Source organism: Rhipicephalus sanguineus, unplaced genomic scaffold, assembly GCF_013339695.2.
Source record: "Rhipicephalus sanguineus isolate Rsan-2018 unplaced genomic scaffold, BIME_Rsan_1.4 Seq329, whole genome shotgun sequence".
Classification (NCBI taxonomy): domain Eukaryota; kingdom Metazoa; phylum Arthropoda; class Arachnida; order Ixodida; family Ixodidae; genus Rhipicephalus; species Rhipicephalus sanguineus.
Genome location: NW_023615027.1, coordinates 74,765 through 94,431, shown reverse-complemented (window position 1 = coordinate 94,431; position 19,667 = coordinate 74,765). Strand labels below are relative to the sequence as shown.

The 19,667-nt window shown below is 45.5% G+C and overlaps 1 long non-coding RNA gene across 1 annotated transcript; it reads left to right on the top strand.

The window, feature by feature from the left end:
* Positions 1-413: 413 nt before the first annotated feature.
* Positions 414-2,804, top strand: LOC125756626 (uncharacterized). Its single transcript, XR_007414646.1, has 2 exons — positions 414-466; positions 2,530-2,804. It is a non-coding gene; the product is annotated as an uncharacterized LOC125756626 (long non-coding RNA).
* Positions 2,805-19,667: the final 16,863 nt, after the last annotated feature.

Here is a 19,667-nt window from a genome sequence, read left to right as displayed (position 1 = left end):
CAATGAGCGCAGTTGCACCGTGCGCTGAAAGCAGTGACTTTTCGCATCCTGTGTAATGCGCAGATATATTGAAGTACGGCGACTGGAAGGCCTTCACATAGCCATATGAACTCATAATTAGGGTGTTATCAGACTTGTCACAGTCAATGCGCAGCTGTCTTATTATCGGCCATTTTGACATGCGATGAACGACGACAGACAAAGATAATACGAAGCGAAAATTTCTACAGTGTGTGAAAAGTAGAAAGTTCAGCAATGAAGCGAATTCGCTTGTGTATACTTTATACAATGTAAACTCCGCGATGCTGTTCAACCCATCTATCCTTTGCGTTTGCTGAATTCCTAATAGAAGTACTGCTTTTTCCTTAGTATGGGCACTATACGCTAAGTCTGTTCATTGTTTTATTAATTGCAGCTTCTAGCCTTCTCCCTCATTGTATGCGCCTGCGCGCAAGATCCTGTAGACGTAAGTATTGTTTCTGAGACCTCATAACATCGAAATATTCTGTTTTGTTCCTCGTAGGTATTTGCGACTAGCGCTTCATGATGGGGCGGAAACTTCTAGACCATTGCGTCAGGCAGTAAAAGATGCTTCAACGCCCCCCATGGTATCATAACCGAACGTGTACGATTAGCTAGAATACAATAGCATACTATATTGTGTTACTGCATGTTCCACACCAATTTCCCTATTGGTGAAATATTTTGTCCTGATCTAGAATATCCTGCGTGTCACACGCTGTCACGAAGTCTTGAAATTCACATTCAAATGTCGTATATTCCTTGAACAGCGTATTAATACGCTCACCAAAACTAAACCCTCACTAAATAGCCGAACACACCCCTTTCCGAACAGAATAGAAACTGCATACCTGCTTATCATTTTGGCCGCGGCTACTCGTAGCTGCTGGCGAGGATGACTATATCTGCATCTAACTAATATTTTAAATCATAGCATAAGGCCGCCGAGCTGCCTCTGCACGTGGGCACATCGCCCTCCGAGCTCTTTTTTGCTCAGGATAACTTTGGTAACATTTTGTTCCATGTGAACAGGATAGTTGTCACCACCACACGATACGCAATAGAAAGTCAACCGTGAAGACGCAAGCGGAACTCTCATTCTCCGGCGTTACTATTCAACTATACGACCTCGAGTCAATTAGAACACTCGTCATTTGTGTGCGTTCATTGATTGATGCAAGCAGGAGAGATAAGTAAATTGCGGCAGATTAGCCAGTGCCATTCGTTTTCGAATAAAAACATTCTGTGAAGAGGACGAGCATTTCACGACACCTATTCACAAATGGATTCTTATTCCTGCCTATGCTTGTGCTGGCGATCACGGAAAAAGTGAACGTCGGGCAGAACGTAACAGAAATAGGACGGAACAAGAGTAGTGCATTACCGGACCACTGGCTGAGTCGCAATATGTATTGGCATTGCTAAGGAACTATGTATGTGGTTTTTTTACATCATTTTTAGTTAGGAAGAGGTAATAATTTCGTGGTAAGCTTCCCAATAGCATTCTCCATTGAACAAGATGTAGTTGAATCCATAAATACTATTTTTTAGAGGCCCGAGCAGAAGAATGTCAGGGCACACGCTAACACTTCCGACTATCACAAACTTCTTTTCGTCGGTGTTAGGGCATTTGCTGTCGCCCAATGATGTACAAATAATAATTGGTGCATATTTCAGGAAAACTATGTTCGATGTTTGTGACAGTGATGCTGTTTGTTCGACTCATTCCACTTCATTTTTCTAGCGAATAATCGCTGGCAGTTATTTCTTTTTCTTTATCTCTCGTTGTTTCTTTCTGGATCAGTCATTGAATTTATAATAATAATAATATCTGGGGTTTAACGTCCCAAAACCACCGTATGATTATGAGAGACGCCGTATGGAGGGCTCCGGAAATTTCGACCACCTGGGGTTCTTTAACGTGCACCTAATTCTAAGTACACGGGCCTCAACATTTTCGCCTCCATCGAAAATGCAGCCGCCGCGGCCGGGATTCGATCCCGACCTTCGGGTCAGCAGTCGAGCGCCATAACCACTAGACCACCGTGGCGGGGCAGTCATTGAATTTAGAAGAACAGAAAATTGGGCGAGTTTTTACTGATTCATTAAAATACTCGGAAGCGGAAAACACACAAAATACACAAGAAGAACTAGACAAGACGAGTGCTCACTTCAAACTAATGTTTATTCACAGAAAGTGGCCAGGTTTTATCGTACAACAAAACGCAACAGCATAAGGAAACGCATGCGTGAAACAACAAACTGACTCTTGATGAACAATTTATCACCTCAAAGATAAATAACCCTAACAGGTACTTGGAGCGCTCCTCTTGTCTAGTTCTTCTTGTGTATTTTGTGTGTTTTGCGCTTCCAAGTACCTTCATAGTTACAGGAATTAAAAATTGCTTTTAGGCTTTCTCTTTCAATAGATTTGCTCTTAATTTTTCTCTCTTGCTTACCGCAGCAATTTCACCATTTCCTCTTTCTCGTGCATGCGGACAATCACAGCCACCACAGCCGTACAGCTTCGGTTTCGAGAACGTTGACGAGTACGGAACGCAGCTCTACCACAAAGAGCAGGGCGACGCCAGCAATGCCAAGAAAGGCTCGTACGGGTACAAGGATGCAGCAGGCCTGTTCAGGCGCGTCGAGTACGTGGCTGACCTGAACGGCTACCGGGCCACCGTGGATACCAACGAACCGGGAACGGCACCTGGCCAGACCGGCGACGCAATTTTCAACGCCAACCCAATCGTTGTCCAAATCGCTAAGTCGGCCTCCGCACCTGTGCCAGCATTTGCACCGAAGCCAGTCGGAGCCGGCGGTATCCAGTTACCGTGGTCGATCTAAGAATGCTGCTACTTTTATTAGGGGAATAGCAAATAGCAACAAATTTTCTGCCAAAGAGCGATAACCTTTGCATAGCGTAGTCCCGCCGATGAGTATGTTATAGCGAAAGCGGCTCAAATGTTCATGAGAATGAGCTGTCGTTGAAGGCATTTCATTTGTAAGTCACATGCTTATGCTTATACGACACCCTTGCTTACCGATACTTGAATCTGACTTTAAGAGGTGCCTTTTTGAAGCTCAAATACTTGTTCCGCACGCTCCGCTCCAGATGCTTTATTTTCTTTATTGCGCTATATAATAGGCTCTTATCACTCCGACTTCAGAGCTCTTCTTTGCCTTGCTCTCAATCTGGTGTGAGGATCTCGCGCGCGATTGCGGTGCCATTTGCTTCATTAAGGCCATGTGTGTTACGTTGTTGTGCAGTTGTCCTTGTGATGGTTGTTGCCAAATAAACTGTATACTTTGAATGTATGCTAAATATTTCGTGAGTGAGTGTGCTTTTTTTCAGTTAACCAATATTAAATGAAAGAGACCCCAGTTCACCCAACGTATACCGCCGCCGGGCAGTTTTATTGATTTGTGGAGGTTGACTTCTAACAGCCAACTTCACATAAAACTGGTGGATGCTATTCAGTGAATATAACATTATTTGTCATAAAGCAGAACATTACTACAAATTTTCCTTGCCAAAGGTTTCTCGGGAGACGCTAGAAACAGCTCTTGGACAAAAACACTGGCTCAAATGCAAGCACACATTGTCATTGAACACAACCGGCAGAGTGGAAGAGCTCGCTGTTCCTAGTAGCGCTTTCGTTGAAAAGAGAAATTGTGAATAAGGAGACAGAGTTGTGTGTCGATAACTTTTTAAGTTGTTCCAAGATAATATTTTTGCTCAAAAGATCGCCCAGTCCTATACACGCACGCGAAATATCATACTCACTAAAATGATCATTTAGCAGATATGCACACGGCTCTCGAAATTAACGCCAGAAAACCACTGCTGCAGAACGGGCACGGTACGCAGCAGAGAAAATGGAGGCTGTTTATTGGCGAAATACAAGGACTGCCTGAGCAACATGCGTAATTTGCTTTTGTATCATTTTGAATACATCAATTATGTTCTGGATTTGCATCTTTAATAAGAGATTCGGTTTTCGGAAGAGGGTGAGTTCGTATAAGTAACGATTACCACACGAAAGTTTCAGTAAGAACGAAAAAAGTAAATTAGTTCGCAGAAAAGAAGAGATGGCAGTGCGAACTTTACTAGAAGAAGAAAACTAGGCAACATAATGTTATGCTAGACGCTAAAATTGACCTTCCCAACAATGAAGTTTCCTAACACCTAAAACAAAACTTTGCGTCTTATAGGTAACCAGTCGGACGTGGGTAAGCTTATTTTATTTGTTATTAGCAGTCGTAGCAAAAAATGTAACTAGTTTCGCCCTCATTCATAAACTGAATTACACACAGCAGAATATGAAACTAATCTATGTAATACGACACAACGAATGGCAGTGAAAACTTCCCAGAGGGCTCCATCGTTTGCAGGAAGGGGAGAAATGCTCGTTTGGGAGGCATGCTCATTGCACTTCGAAACACTAAATCGCAATATGCATTTGTAACATGCATTTAGCGTCAGGGATCCCTTTACTAGCGCACTGGGACCTAAATACTTTCCATAGAGACGAGAGCTCCTTAATTCAGTTGTCAGTACGAAAAGTGACGCTATGACATGAAGAAGATGATGATGATGATGAAAACGTAATTTATTGGCACAAAAAATAGAAAATGAGTTGGAGCAAGCCTTCACGCCGCCGGCCTGGCTTCTTTCACAAGGGCTTGCTGCTCCCCGACGTTCTAGCTGGACACGGCTACCTCAATACTTCCCACGAAACGGCTGTTTAGTGTCTGTCAAATTATCACTGTGTGATGAAATCTCGGCAGGAGATTAATTAAGGTTGTTGCGCAGGTTTGGAATGTGTACGTACAATTTATGAAAGAAAGCATGGCGAAAGCAGTTACTCCGGTGAGAGCACTAGAATTGGTAAGTTTTTCATAGAAATTACATGTGATGTGTGGCTATAATTGTATAAATGATACAGTTTGAATTGTTTTGGACTAGTTCAGCTGATATACTAAGGGATCCATGATGCGGCTCCCAGATAGATGAGCAGTCCTCCATATTACTGCTATAATATAAGATTAACTTGATGGAGCTGAGGAGCAATTTCGGCGAATATAACTTAGCAAGCGGTTAATATGTACCTTATCGATTTGCCGAGACGAGGATAGTGTTGAGGTTACGTGGATGCCCAGATATCTATAGGAGTTTACGGCTGATATCATTATACGAATAATTCGGCGGAGGAATATTGCTGCGAAATACTTGCATACATTTGCAATTACGTACGCTAAGCTGTACTAACCACACGTCACCACCACTTTGAGATAGCGTTAATATCGTCTTGTTCGAAGACGCTATCATAATTGTCTGAAATTTCGCGGAGAATAAGACAGCGACCTGCAAAAACGCTAATGTTACAAGAAACGCAATTGGGCAAATCACTAATGTAAATTGGAAAAAGAAGGCATAGAAGTGCTCGTTGGGAAACACCAGAGTCTGCGGCGTTACATGGAGACATATGTTTGCTTGAAGCAACGCATTGTGACTGATTAAAAAGAACTGCTAAAGCAATACAAAAAGGGCGAAGTTTCACCACAAAGTTTACTGAGCTTGAATAGAACCAGTTGATGACACACATTGTCTAAGGCTTTGGCAATGTAAAAAAAAACACAGGCTGCGAATAAACCTAAGGCAAAGTTAAACAAGAATGTGTGAAAGAAAGAAGTTGAGCTCTGCAGGAAACGTTTTACAGTTACGCTGTATATGCCGAGGCAAAACGAATGTCCGTAGGCAGAAAACTCCTGGAGCAGGTACGTGCCACAGAAATAGGACAAGTTGAACTACCACCCACTGTTTCACTAATGGTAAACAAGTTGTCCGCGAGCAAAAAATATGAGCCACAGAAATTGGGCAAATGCCGCTACTTACCATTGGTCCACTAAAGTGATGTGAAACAGCGTATGCCGCAAAGAGGCGGTTGCTGCTCAAATGGGAGAATTTAAAAGAATTATACACTATGACTGCATGGCTCGCCAAGTGGAGTACGGCCATGAAGCAGCTCACAAGCCGCAACTTCGGGACGAGATGTCTGCTGTTCGAGCTCATTAGGTACAAAGGGGCGCTTAAATCGCCACACATTTTTCAGAAACACTTTAATATATCCGCGCGATAAACCCAGTGGTAAACAGCGCGGCGTGTTTTTCAGCTTCGCTGGTCAACCATCTCCACAGGGTGTGAGGGAAGAGATATTCATTTTTAGGAAACCATACTGTACGTCCATAACAAATGAATCATTATCTAAGTTCTTTGTGAAATGTAAGTACACAAGATGCTCGAGAGCATTGCAATGAGTGATGATGAGGTAAATATGGCGTAGCTAAGGAGCATGACTTTGCTGCCGTACTGGTGATATGGGGTCACCTGCCGGAACATCCTGACTGCAGGACGCAGTTGGGTGCGTAAACATTACTGAAGAATTCTTGAAAAAAGAAGAGATGAATAAACAGCTGTACTTTACTGAACGCTTACGTTCCTAAAATTAGCACCAGGCGTGATGACAACTGCGAATATAAAATAATATTACCACACCAAGCGGTTCAAAAATCATGCGTCATTCCAGGCTAACTGTCGCAATCACGGCATTCGAAAGTATTTTGTGCCGGCTGTACCACTTGACGTGTAGGCATTCGTATACGTATACTGCTACTATCAAAGAAGTGCGCATTGTCTATTGATATTCACCCAGCATACCTTAAGGATCTATATTCTCACGAACTTCTGGTGATAACTGCCTTTATTTCACACAGCGCAAACCAACATCTTCGCAACCTTCGTCTGTGATTACGCGAGCATGGTATGAGGTGTCGTCGAAGCGCCAATTAAAATAATGCAATGGTGAGACAAAAGTTTGTGGAGCTACGATCTCCTGCAAATTCGCTTGCGCCTCGTGGCACCCACGCATCCGGTGTAATAGTCGTAGTCAGTTAAGGTATGTTGCCACCTTTTGGAAATCGTTTTAAATTTTGGTCCTAAACTCATTGCTTTGTGTATGCTTTAAGAAGAGCTGTTTAAAAAGACATTTCAAATATGTTAGGCAGTAAACGTGTAATACAGTTGAAACCCGCAATAACGAAATCGGCGGGGAAAGCACAAAATTTCGCTCTTGCGGGAATTTCGTTGATGCGAGAATGCGGGAGAAAAGACATGTAGTTTCCAAAAAACACATTTTTTTCCAAAAGTCAGTAAGTTTGCTTTGACGGGCCCTGCCATGCAGTAATTTCATGCCTCTCGATCGGGAATCTCGTTTGCCACGGCACAAAGTTCGCCGCATGCACTGGTCAGTGACGGCGGCACTGCGTTGTCACCAGTACTGTCATCAAGTGCGCCTACAGGCGAACCTTCTTCCGGCACCGCTGGATCAGCGCAGAATTGTGGACAGCGAGCCGCACGCAATGCCGAATTCTTCGGTGATGTCAATATTTTTCCTGCCCTTTTCCACCTCACTGATGACTGCAGCCTTATCTTCCAGCGTGATGAACTTCCGCTTTTTCGTTGGAGGCGGCATCTTCGCAGGCAGCGAAATCGGACGAAGCAATCGCAACAAACAGTTCACGTTGCACCAAGCGACCAAGCAAACGCTCCACAAATGGCTCCACACACGCGACCGTGTGCGCGCAAAGCCGACAAAGCCAAGCACAGAGCCAAGCCAACGAACAAAACTCCATGAGGCATGTGGATTTGGCTACGTAGTACGCGATACGAGCAAGTGTTTCGGCAAGCCATCATCATCATCATTGTCGCCAGCTTTATATATTTTGTAAACAATGATGGCGGCTGCTTCTTAAGTGCACTGTAGCGATATTTTTCACAATTTAAGTGTAGCATGAATGCATTTCAGCTGTTTTTGTATGTATTAATGTTGCGAGAGTAGATTATCTGCGCACTTGTGTTTCAAAAATTTTGTTAATGAGGGACTGCGCTATGAATATCTTTCGTAGTCGCGAGTTAGGAAATGCATTGACTCCTGTGGGCGTTCGCCGGTGCGCCGAAAATATTTCGTTGCGGTGAGATTTCGTTCTCTCGGGATTTCGTTGTGGCGGGTTTTGACTGTAATCACAATTTATTTACTGAAATTACCCAAATATGCTATAGGTCCGATCCTCTGATGTAAAAGGGAAATGCTTGGCCGCAGAATGTTGCTGTACATGCATGCTGTGCAATCAACGAAGCTTGCGCTGCCGTCGTATTAAGTGTAGTATAGCCGAAACCTAAAAGTGTATAATTTCAGGTGGTTGCATTTCAGTCGAAACCTTTTAATATCGAAATTTACTCGTGGTTTTCAATTTTCCTAGTTCATTGCACAGATTGATGTTCCATAAGAGAGCACGGGAAGTTTCATTGAAAAGTGATTGTTTATTCAAAGTTATGACTTTTTGCGCAACAAGAATCAACTGAAATTGAAGTTCTGAGAAAACAAGAAGAAGTTTTCCAAACGTGTTATTACATCTTTGGAAGCTTGTGGGACACTAAAAGCCGCTAAGCTCATGTAAATCTCATGTAAATACAACTGCGTGAACCGCGCGCACGACCACACGATAGTGGCACGTGCTGCGCAGTGGGTGTGCGCGCGCCCACATATTGCTACAAAACAGTAGCGGACCACGCTGCGGTGGCAAGGTCGCGGGGGGGACTCAGCGACAGACTGCCAGGGAGTGTACGTGCGTACGGTGTGCGGCCGGCGCGGCGACGCATAAGAGTGGTAGCTGTGAGAGACTGGAATGCATGTGCGTTTAAGGGTTTCAAGTTAGTCGTTCTAATAAATGCCATTTTTTGAGTTTTCGACATCAGCTGCTGCCTCCCTCCTTGGCCAGACGGCCCGAACCCCACAAACCTTAAGCACTAACGCAGCTTTAATACAACTATTCATGTCCGAAATTTGGAAGCCATCACAGGCACGTCGCAAAAAAAAAAACAGACACGCACGTCGTTCTTGAGCATGAACACAAGAGGTATTTCTGTCATTATCACATCTACAGCGACCTCACCTCTATCGACCACGGTTGGTACACCCGTCGGCAAAATAAGTCGGGACGTGCCAGCGACGACCGTAATCAGATAAAACTGCATCGCCGCGCCATCTGACATGGAGAGTGCGCATGCGCATCCTTTCAATTTTGCAGCCCTATCTTTTTACTCGCTGCAGCGGACCAAGTGATTACATGTAGCGTTTTGCGCTAGGCGTCGCTTTCTTCAATCCATGACGTGCTCAGTTCTACGAGGACGTGGTGGCGCTGAAGTGTTCGCGGCTCGCTTCACCGACAACGCAGAGCAGCCGAACTTTTCGTTTAACGCGCTGGTGTTAAAAGCTCCTTTCGCAGAAATTCTGGTGTCGGTGTCTGCGTAAGCGTCGTTGGTAGTACGCGAAAAATCAGCGCGTTCTGCGTGGCGAAAATATGTTCAATGTTACGCGCACAGGCTCTCCTTTCCTCACGGCGCGTTGAGGCTAATTATGGAGAAGGCGATGCCAACTAGGCCCGATCAGGTTATCGTGTCCTACTCGTGGAGGCGGAGCTCAAGCGTCCTTCTCGTTTTATCGTCGTTCGAAGAGCTCACACTTAGAGTACAGAGAAGCAGGGAACTTCTACGCTTTGATGCACACGCTATGGTCTTTTGAGCGTTCACTCAGCTTTTTTGAGTTCATCACTGCTGCCACGTGTTTTTGTAACTTTCTGCAGCCACGCGGATGATTGTGATTTACATGCTCTCTATAGAGGATATCGAAAGGTCTGAAGCATGATCACAGCAAATAGTTCCGAAGGTATGCATCGTTTGGTATCCTGTTCAACAACTTGCCGATCAGTTTTTGAGTGTGACCACGTGATGCAACGGTTTCCCTGTTTTTAATGACAACTCAATACGGCATAGGTGATAAGTTTCGCCGTTGCTATTTTTCGCTCGCCCTCAGTTGCTTTCCTTTTTTGTTCTTTCAAGGCCAACCCGTGACCTCGCCGATTACAGCGAGCGTTTTTCCTTTTTCCAGTCAATTCGCCTATTTTGTTGCATGTGCAAGGTGATCTGCCTGCCTCTTATTATGTTAATAAACTGAACCATTCTTTTGGCTCAACGCCTTTTCATTTTCGGTGCCCTCGTTCGTGTTTCATTATCACATGGTACGCTTCAACTAAACCGAAAGTGCAGAGAAGAGGAGTAATGATGTGTGGGCACCAGTTTGCGATTGAGACAAGATATGCTATCTCTTTAATCAGGGCATAGCGAGCCGCGTACACATCACCGCCACCGTGCCCCGTCAAACTGAGCACGTCAGGATTGAAGAAAGAAAGCGACGCCTCGTGCAAAACGGTACATGTAATCGCTGGTCCGCTGCAAGCGAGAAAAACGATATGGCTGCGAGATTGAAAGGACGCAGACGCGCACTTTCCACGTCAGATGGCGTGGCGATGCAGTTTTATCTGATTGCGGTCGTCGCTCGCGTGTCCCGACTTATTTTGCCGACGGGTGTACATTTGCGGTGGCGAATGGGCGCGGTGTGACGCAGCGCTGAGGGTGAATCGGGAGCCCGAGGACGCGATGGCGGCGTCAAACTTCAGTTGTCGGGGGGTGGTTCCGGAAGGTGCGTGGTCAATAATGTTTGGTGGTATGTGCATTGGTCGTGGGAGATCGTGTGGTTGTTCGGAGGGACGAGCAAATTGTGATAGTTGGCCAAACCGTGGGGCTACACGACGGTTGCAAAACAACATGTACATAAACTTCCTCTTGGGCGAGTTGATGTGTTATCACATACGACATCTTTTTTTAGCGCAAAAGTGCAAACGAAAGAAATCTTGAAAAGAGAAAAGAACAGAATGCACTATGATATATCTTTCGGGATCCCGCAGGAGTAGCACAGAAGGAGAGGTCGAAACCATGGTTGTTCTTCGATGAACTGAATATCGTCTTCCCTTGTGTGGTGGGTCGGCTCGTCCCGTATACCACTGCGATACATCGGGCGTCGACAAGATGGCGTGCGCTGAGCGCGTCGATCATAGCTGCAAGCTGGAAAGCGCGATGTCCTTCGCAGTGGGGCTGCGCTGTGCTCCACAGCCGCTGCGCAAAACGTCGGCCGCCATGTGGCCGAAAGGGGCGGCGCAGTCATAGCCTCACGTGGCGCATATACCATATGATGGTGGACTGTTGAACGTGGCAGCTCTTCATAGCGGAAAAGTTCTTCGCGGACAATATCTGCCGGATAGTCGAAGACAGGTCGACACTGGCAACCGTCGTAACGTTTGTCAGCCGGCCAAACTTTCGAGTATTCCTACGCATCTTGAGCGTTTCAAAAGTATTGCAATGCCGGATGATGTCGGGCTCAGAACGCAGACTTTCTATTGCGATGAGGAAATCATGCACATCTTCGGCTACGCCTTTGAGCAAATGTCCGACTTTGTCTTCTTCCGACATCTGAGTACTGACCACCCTGCACAGGTCAAGCACTTCTTTAATATACCTGGTGCACAGAGTGTCGGAACGGAACGAAAACCGAAAACGAAAAACGAAAAACACGATATTTTTGACCGGAACGAAATAATAAATAACGTTTCTGTTACGAAAACGTTATTTATTATTTCGTACCGGAGTGAAACCGAAATTTTTTCAATCGTTTTTCGGTTCACGAGAAAATTTCGCAATCCGGAACCACTGAGCTCATGCAATGGGAGCATATCTCAGGGTATAGTATTAGCGCATACCTCAGACAGGAAATCCAAAGCAAAGATATGTTGAAATTGTGCGAAAAACGAGAACAGCGGCAACCAGAGATGTTTATATTAACGCAAGTTGACTTTTGCGCGCCTGTCAAGCAGGCCAAACTGGAGAGGGCATTGTCGGCGCTGAAGTTTGTTACAGCGAAAGCTGTTATGAGATCATAACAGCCGATTTTGGCTCCATAGTTGTCCGCAGCCGCCGGTGCACGTGACCGCTATCGCGTGGTATAAGAAAAAAATCACAGCATATCCACGGAGTGAATGATGATGAGTGGGCGAAGCTGCGGAGGTTCATCGGTAAACCGCGAATCTTCCGTAAATTCTGCCCAGTACATCATCACCGACGTGAGATCGGGCGCATTTAGACTAAAGGTTCGATGAGAGTTATGACGACTTGCAGCTCACTTTAATTTTACATGTACGCTGTGAATTTTCATTGTTTATTCACGCACAGGAGAAATCGCACACACGCACTACCTTGGAGGTCAAAATCCAGTGCCTATATATACGGGGTGGTCAGTGAACGGTTGTGCAGCGCGAGCGGTCGGTTTTTTCAATCAAGACGCTGCCGCGACGCTGCCGCGACGCTGCCTCGCGACGCTGCCTGCGTCGGCGCCGCTGCGCCGCGAGGCAAGATAGAGGAGAAACATCTGGCGTCTTTCGTTAAGCAGCTGGCGTCTTTAGTTTTGCTTTAGAAACATCTGCGCTTTTTCGTTTTGCTTTTAGAAAACATCTGGCGTCTTTCGTTGGTTTATTTCATTAATCAACGGCGTTTTGAACAAAATTTATTGTTTATTCACGCACAGGAGAAATCTCACCGGGCACTACCTTGGAGGTAAGCAATGGCTGCTAATGGGAATGAGAGACAGAAGAAGTCGGCATTTAGCTAACACTTACACTTCTACTTCTACTAACGTTTCCTACTGGAACATGCCAATGGCTGCTAATGGGGAATGAGAGACAGAAGAATTCGGCTTTTAGTTACGCGCACGCTGCGAATTTTTTATTGTTCAACAACGCACAGGAGAAATCTCCCACCGGCACCACTTTGGAGGTCAAGATCTGGTACTAGCGTTAAGACTGGTTACGCACTACGACGGGGACGAACGGGTGCCGCTTTAAGGAGCTTCGCCCCTAAAAATTAAATGAGAAACAAATTTCTAGGAACCGCGCCCTCTGCGTGGCAGTCGGGTCTTCCACCACAGTGTCACGCTGATGCTTATAACTCTATCGCAAAAATGCTCTACACAGGCGTCATGTCGGGCAAGGGATCGCGTTAACATATGTAATATAGCGTGGCAGAAGAGTAAAATAACAACCAGTCATCACAAAATGCTAATAGCGCAAAGAGTGTGTGGTTTAATGCTGCCCACCAGTGTTGCGGAGTTACCACTCCGGAATTGGAATGACTCCGGAATCTTCAACATTTTCGCGACCCCGCAATGGAATGGGGACAACGCTCGGAAGAATGGAATGGGAATGGAACTACGTCTTTTTCCGAAGATAGAGGACGTTTTCGTCTACGTGCTTTTTTGCAAGCTTCAAACGTTAGTAAGTCAGAGCCTAGCAAGTTAACACTTAAGCAGTATTTTTAAAATGGCTTAGCTGATTACAAGCACGGTACATTTATAAACAACGCGCCTATTACAAACTGAGGCATAAGTTAGTGTACAAACAAATGCATTATCCCAGCAGATACCGAAGGGAGAAACAAATTACCCCTACGCGTTGGTTCCCATTGATACCCCACCCGAAAGTGGCGAATACTCTATGCACAGCCTAATCTTTATCTCACGAGCAGTTTAGTACCTGACACACGTAAATAACCTTTGCGACAAGGAAGACATTGCATACCTGCGCACAGGCGAACACAGAAAGTTTTCCTCACCCCATCCATGTTTGCAAGGCGCGCTTGACAAGCGTGAGTGCTGACGGGCAGTTCGGCCCAGTGTTCCGTATTCGATGCAAAGGCGCTTTTGTCAGCATAAAAATACGCTATGTCGTCATTTTAGCATTAACAGATTTAAGCTTAAGCAATATTGAAACACCACCATTCGTTCAAACATGTTGACCACGCAAATACTATCGGCAGCGGGAGAACTGCCCCTATGGGAATTAGTAGGGTGGTTGTACTGCACGAGATATGTCACCGAGCTAATATTCCTCGACCTTGGCAACGTGTTTTGCGTACTTTTGCAGTTCTTAATGCATTTGATGACATCAGCTTTATGGGGCGTTCATTCTTAACTCGATAAAACTATCAAGATGTCTTTCCTACGTTGAGGAATTACAGGAATGGAATCGGACTGCCAGGCCATTCCTGAGTGCCAATGGGCTAAGTTTTTGAAATGCGAAGCATTTCTTAGCGAACCTCTGGCACTTTGAGCGTTTCTATCTACATATCTATCCATCTATCTATCTATCTAGCCGCCTACGTCAGGGTGCTCTCATGATCGCCTCCTTAACTTGATGTAGGCCAAAATTTGCATGGGAGGGTAAGAGGATTTGACAAATATGACTGCCGCGTCATGACATGAATAACCTTAAAATCCTGTCGCGTACGTCGTCAAACCCTTTCCACTAGACACGTGTGGCACATACCCGTTTACCACGGGCCGTGGTGTACGGGTATGCGCCACAGGTGATTGACAATTTATATCTACCCAGGAACGGCGAGAACAGACATTGGTAACTTAAATGCTAGAGCGTTAAGGAAAACCAACATCGGAGCGTTCACTCAACGAATGGAAAGAATGAAAATGAGGATCCCAGCAGGTTCGATTCCTGCTGGATCAGGTACTCAGGCAATCAGGTACTCTACCACTGAGCCACGCCAGGTCTATAAACTGGTTTGGAAAAACAGCCTACGCAGGCGTAATCGGTGCAACGTCAATTGTAGTTGTGGTGCTGGCTATCTAATTTTACAAGAAAGCAATAAACACTACATGGTGCTCCTACGATGTGTACTCCTACGATACAGGCGTCATATCAGATTAACGTATGTGATTCCAGTGTTGGCTCCGCTTTTATAGCAGGCTAATAAACATTACATTTGTATCCTATGATTCAGCAAGGTATATTGACGCATTGCTCGACCCTGGAGGAATACATTAGCGAAAGTTACATATGATATCGACATCCCCGCACCGTAAAGTGCACTTCGTCCACCAGAACGACGCAGTGTCCTCTTCATTTCTTACGAGGCTAGGCGATGGCCTCATGCTGACCGAGGATGATGCCAGATTGATTGACAGCCGCTTTGTAGACTAGGCTACGTAAGTCACATACAAGTCTACTAATACGACAACACCATCCACTGATGTTGGTCTACGTAGCACTATCCAGGCCTACCAGCCTCGACGGCCTATACCTGAACAACGCGAAGGGTGGCTTCAGGTTCCGACATGTCGCCGGCTCTGTCGACAGACAATTTGTCGACGAAATGACCGAGGCATCCATGAATTCCAACAGCTTTACTATACCACATACTACACATGGACCCCTCGTCACCACGATCACGACCGAATCCCATAACAAGTCATGACCAGCTGCTGGTGCTCACTGATCACGGTGATGATGCCTTTGTTCAAGAACTGTCAAGAACGTCTTGCACACATATACACGGGTTCGTGAAACGTACGTGCGTTCTCGGGACACGTATAAGCACTACATATCAGCTTACCGCTTCTGGTGTTGGTAATTCCCACGTTGCCATTGGCAGCGTTACCCAACCGTAATAACTGGTTATATAACACATATGCGGCTCTTCAACATATATATGTGTGCGTATAAAATTTATACAAACCTCTATGTCATTTTGTAACGTGTCGCTCAGCAAAAAAAAGTTACGCCACAGTTACCTACCCTCCGCATGCTTCGCATAACATCGACTTCCAGGGTGCGTGGGATCTGCCGAATTTTCATTCCGAGGAATTGAAAGGAATGGAATTGCGGCAAGTTCTAATTCCCCGGAATGGAATTGGAATCGAATGGAGGCGCCCATTCCGCAACACTCCTTCCCAACCACTGCAAAGTGCTCAGCCATAATTCTTCATTATCAGCCAGAAAACTGCAGATAATGCTAGCAACAACTTGTAGCTTTGGGCGAGTCGGTTCATGAGGCGAAAACTAGAAGCAGCGCGAAAAAAACGATGACAAAAATAGGAAGTCCTGTTGTTGTGTTCGTATTTTTGTCGTCGTTTTTTTCTCGCTGCTTCTAGTTTTTGCAGATAATGCCTTACAGGTGTGTACCGGGTACCGCGATTCTCCGAAGAATGAAGAAAAATGGCATAGTGGGAACTTCGCTACTTCAGAAAACTTGCGACGATTTATGACGTAGTGGGTACGTTGCATGTTTACTTGTATTAGTTGCCCCAAGAGATAACAACGGGCTCTACAAGTCCGCTCTTCTAGCTTTTGCTGTGACTTGCTGCGTGTTTCACGCAGGCCTGGCGATCTTTTTATCAGAACAGCGGCCTCGCACATCAGAGAATACACTCAATGACGTGCTGCTCCTGAGATCGTGCTCACTCCCTTGACACAAAGCACTGATCCCGCTAAAAAATTCGTATTTGTCTTGTGAGAAAATAAATACTATGACTTTGAAATGAATACTGGTTTGTGCTAGTTGGTAGGAATACGTGGTACAGTTACTTCCGCTCCTCTGAAGAACGTCTTTTACCCTTGTCCCACTTTCTTAAGAGGAGGGCAAGTAACTACATCACAAATCCAATGTTTTTTTCTAAAGTTTGGTTTACCTTTTCACACTTTCTTTTTTTATACAAAGAAAAAAACCGTTACGAACCGTTACGGAGCGTTTTTTTTCGTTCCGGAACAGAAACGAAACGGAACTTTTTGCGGTGAAACGAAACTAAAACCGAATGGAAAACATTTCGCTCCGACACCCTGCTGGTGCATGTCTCACCTTGCAACTGCGCGCGTTGTGACAGTGTCTGCTCAGCATGTTTCTTTGTGGTAGCTGAGTCCCCAAATACGCCTTTAGTTATCCAACAAAACGTCCCTACAGCCTCTTTAGGTAGAATACGCGAGTTTATGTTCAGCTTCCTCCTTCTACAAAGATCACGTGCTTCGTGGTGTTCTCAGGCAGCAAAAAATTCGGAGGTTCCACCCACAGTGGAATCAATGTAATACGAAGCAGCCAGCAAATACTTCGCCTGGTTTGTCTTTGAGGCACATGAAAGCATTCATTGATGACATCTAGTTTACTATATAACTTATTGTTGTCATGCACGCAGACATTTACAATCTGGTATGTACCATGCTAATGAAACACATATTTTGGTATAAGCAATGCATCATGCCATACCAATTTTGGTATATGTTTAGTTAAAAAACGGCCTGAAGCACACTAAGGCAGTGTCATGTAAATCGTGCCGTAAATGACATGCACGTCATGATTTGCATGTTAGGACCTGTCATTTATATTCGCAGTACGTTCACGTCATGCAATATCCATTTTGGTGCATACCGTGCTAGCGAAACAGCCGCGACTGCACCACGACCGTGGCATGTAAATCATGCCTACATGACATGCATGTCATGATACTGATGTTACCGCTTGTCATTTGTGTTCTTCATACAGACACGTCACGCAGTACCAATTTAGGTGTACATCATGCTAGCAAAAGGGCCGCAGGCGAGCCGTGAGCGCGGCATGTGAGTGACGCCGTACCTGACATGCATGTCATGCTTTTGATCAGGGCTGGGCAAAGATACTTTAAAATTGTATCGCGATACGATACAAGATACTCAGGCAAGAAGTATTTGAGATACAGATACAATACTGCCATAAGAATTGTATCCGATACGATACACGGCAATTGTATCTTAGCAATTGTATCTTGAGTGGGAATGGTGGCACTACAGCCGTCAACATGTTTCAAACACCGTTCCGTTTTTGGGTGCAGATTTTCATCGGATTCGCCGCGTGGGACAGCCTCACTGGTTCTGCGCAAGCGCAAGTGCTGGCAATCTCGGCAGCAAATGACGGAGGCATCAACTCGCCCAACTGGCTGAACAATCACCCGTTCCGCTGTGAGGCTACCGACACATTTCGTGCAAGCTGGCCGCGTCTTACCGCAGCGCTGTCATCCCCGGCTACCAAATCGACCGACGCATCAACATCAGCAGGCCTTAAAAGCAGCTGGAATAGCTTGCGCCACTTCAGTGGGAATGGTGGCACTACAGCCGTCAACATGTTTCAAACACCGTTCCGTTTTTGGGTGCAGATTTTCATCGGATTCGCCGCGTGGGACAGCCTCACTGGTTCTGCGCAAGCGCAAGTGCTGGCAATCTCGGCAGCAAATGACGGAGGCATCAACTCGCCCAACCGGCTGAACAATCACCCGTTCCGCTGTGAGGCTACCGACACATTTCGTGCAAGCTGGCCGCGTCTTACCGCAGCGCTGTCATCCCCGGCTACCAAATCGACCGACGCATCAACATCAGCAGGCCTTAAAAGCAGCTGGAATAGCTTGCGCCACTTCACTGGGAATAGTAGCACTACAGCCGTCAACATGTTTCAAACACCGTTCCGTTTTTGGGTGCAGGTGAGTACAGCACCTCAACTTCACTGTAAAAAGTCAAACAATGCTTGGCTGCTAGTGCTTCCAGACCCACAAACATTGTTTCAATTAACATGTGAATGTGTGTTTATCGCTAAGTTGTTATTCATGTCTGGCAACGTAGAGCTAAACCCTGGCCCCCCCCAGAGACGATCCTAACAAAGAATTGCTACAGCTCGTTAAATCACTGCACGATAAATTTGATTCTAAACATGAAGAAGTGATGTCTGCCTTGAGTGAAGTCAAAGAGGCTCAGTATTCAATGGAGCAACAAATCGCCGATATCGACAATAGGCTCTCGGCAGTTGAACAAAGCATTCGATCGTCAGAGGGGCAACAGGGGGAAAGCCTCGTGCCTCAAATGGCCGTACTGAACCAACGGCTCAATGAATTTGAAGACCGTTCACGTAGAGAAAATTTAATATTTCACGGCAAAGTAGATGCCGCTGCTGAAACTTGGGCACAGTCAGAAGAAAAAGTTTGCTCGATATTAAATTCAGCTTTAAGCCTGACCTCAATAGCAGCGATGATCGCATTTCCCGGCGCACAGCTTGGCCGTTTTGTCCCTTATAAGTCCAGACCTATTATTGTCCGGTTTTCATCATGTAAACTAAGAGAATCAATTCTGTCTTCCAAAAACAAGTTAAAAGCAAGTAGTGTCTCCGTGAGTGAAGACTTTTGTAAGGCAACCAGAACTGTCAGAACAAAATTGTACGATTTTGGCAAGAAAAGCGGCGAACTTTTCACTGTGAGGTACAACCAGCTGTATATCAACAAAAATGTTACATTTACTCCCCTGATACCGACAGTGTCTGTGAACTGCAATTGGGCAATGCTGCAGTACTGTTGAACTGTCGTCTGCCGCTACAAACCACCGTCCTGATTCGTCTTTTTCCTAACAGAGTTAGGCATCAGCAACGCAGCCAGTCTTCTCAAGGCGTATCATTTTTATTGTCAAATGTGCGCAGTTTAATCAACAAACGCGACCGCTCTAACACCTATTATTGATTCATGCGCCGCTGACGTGATTGCATTGATGGAGACCTGGTTGACTGATAAAATTTATAGTGAGAACTGTTTCACTGTGACCAGAATTATGTTGTGTACCTTCGTGACCGCGATATAAAACCAGGTGGTGGTGTTCTAATTGCTGTTGCCGACAAAATAGTGTCTGATAGGATTGCACTTACAACGTCCTTAGAGTTGGTTGTGTGCGTGCCGTCATAAACCACCAAAACACATTGATCTGTGCTTGTTATCGGCCGCCAAATGCACCAACTACTTTCTGCGATGAGCTGCATGACGTTCTTAATTTTCTCGTCCTCAGAA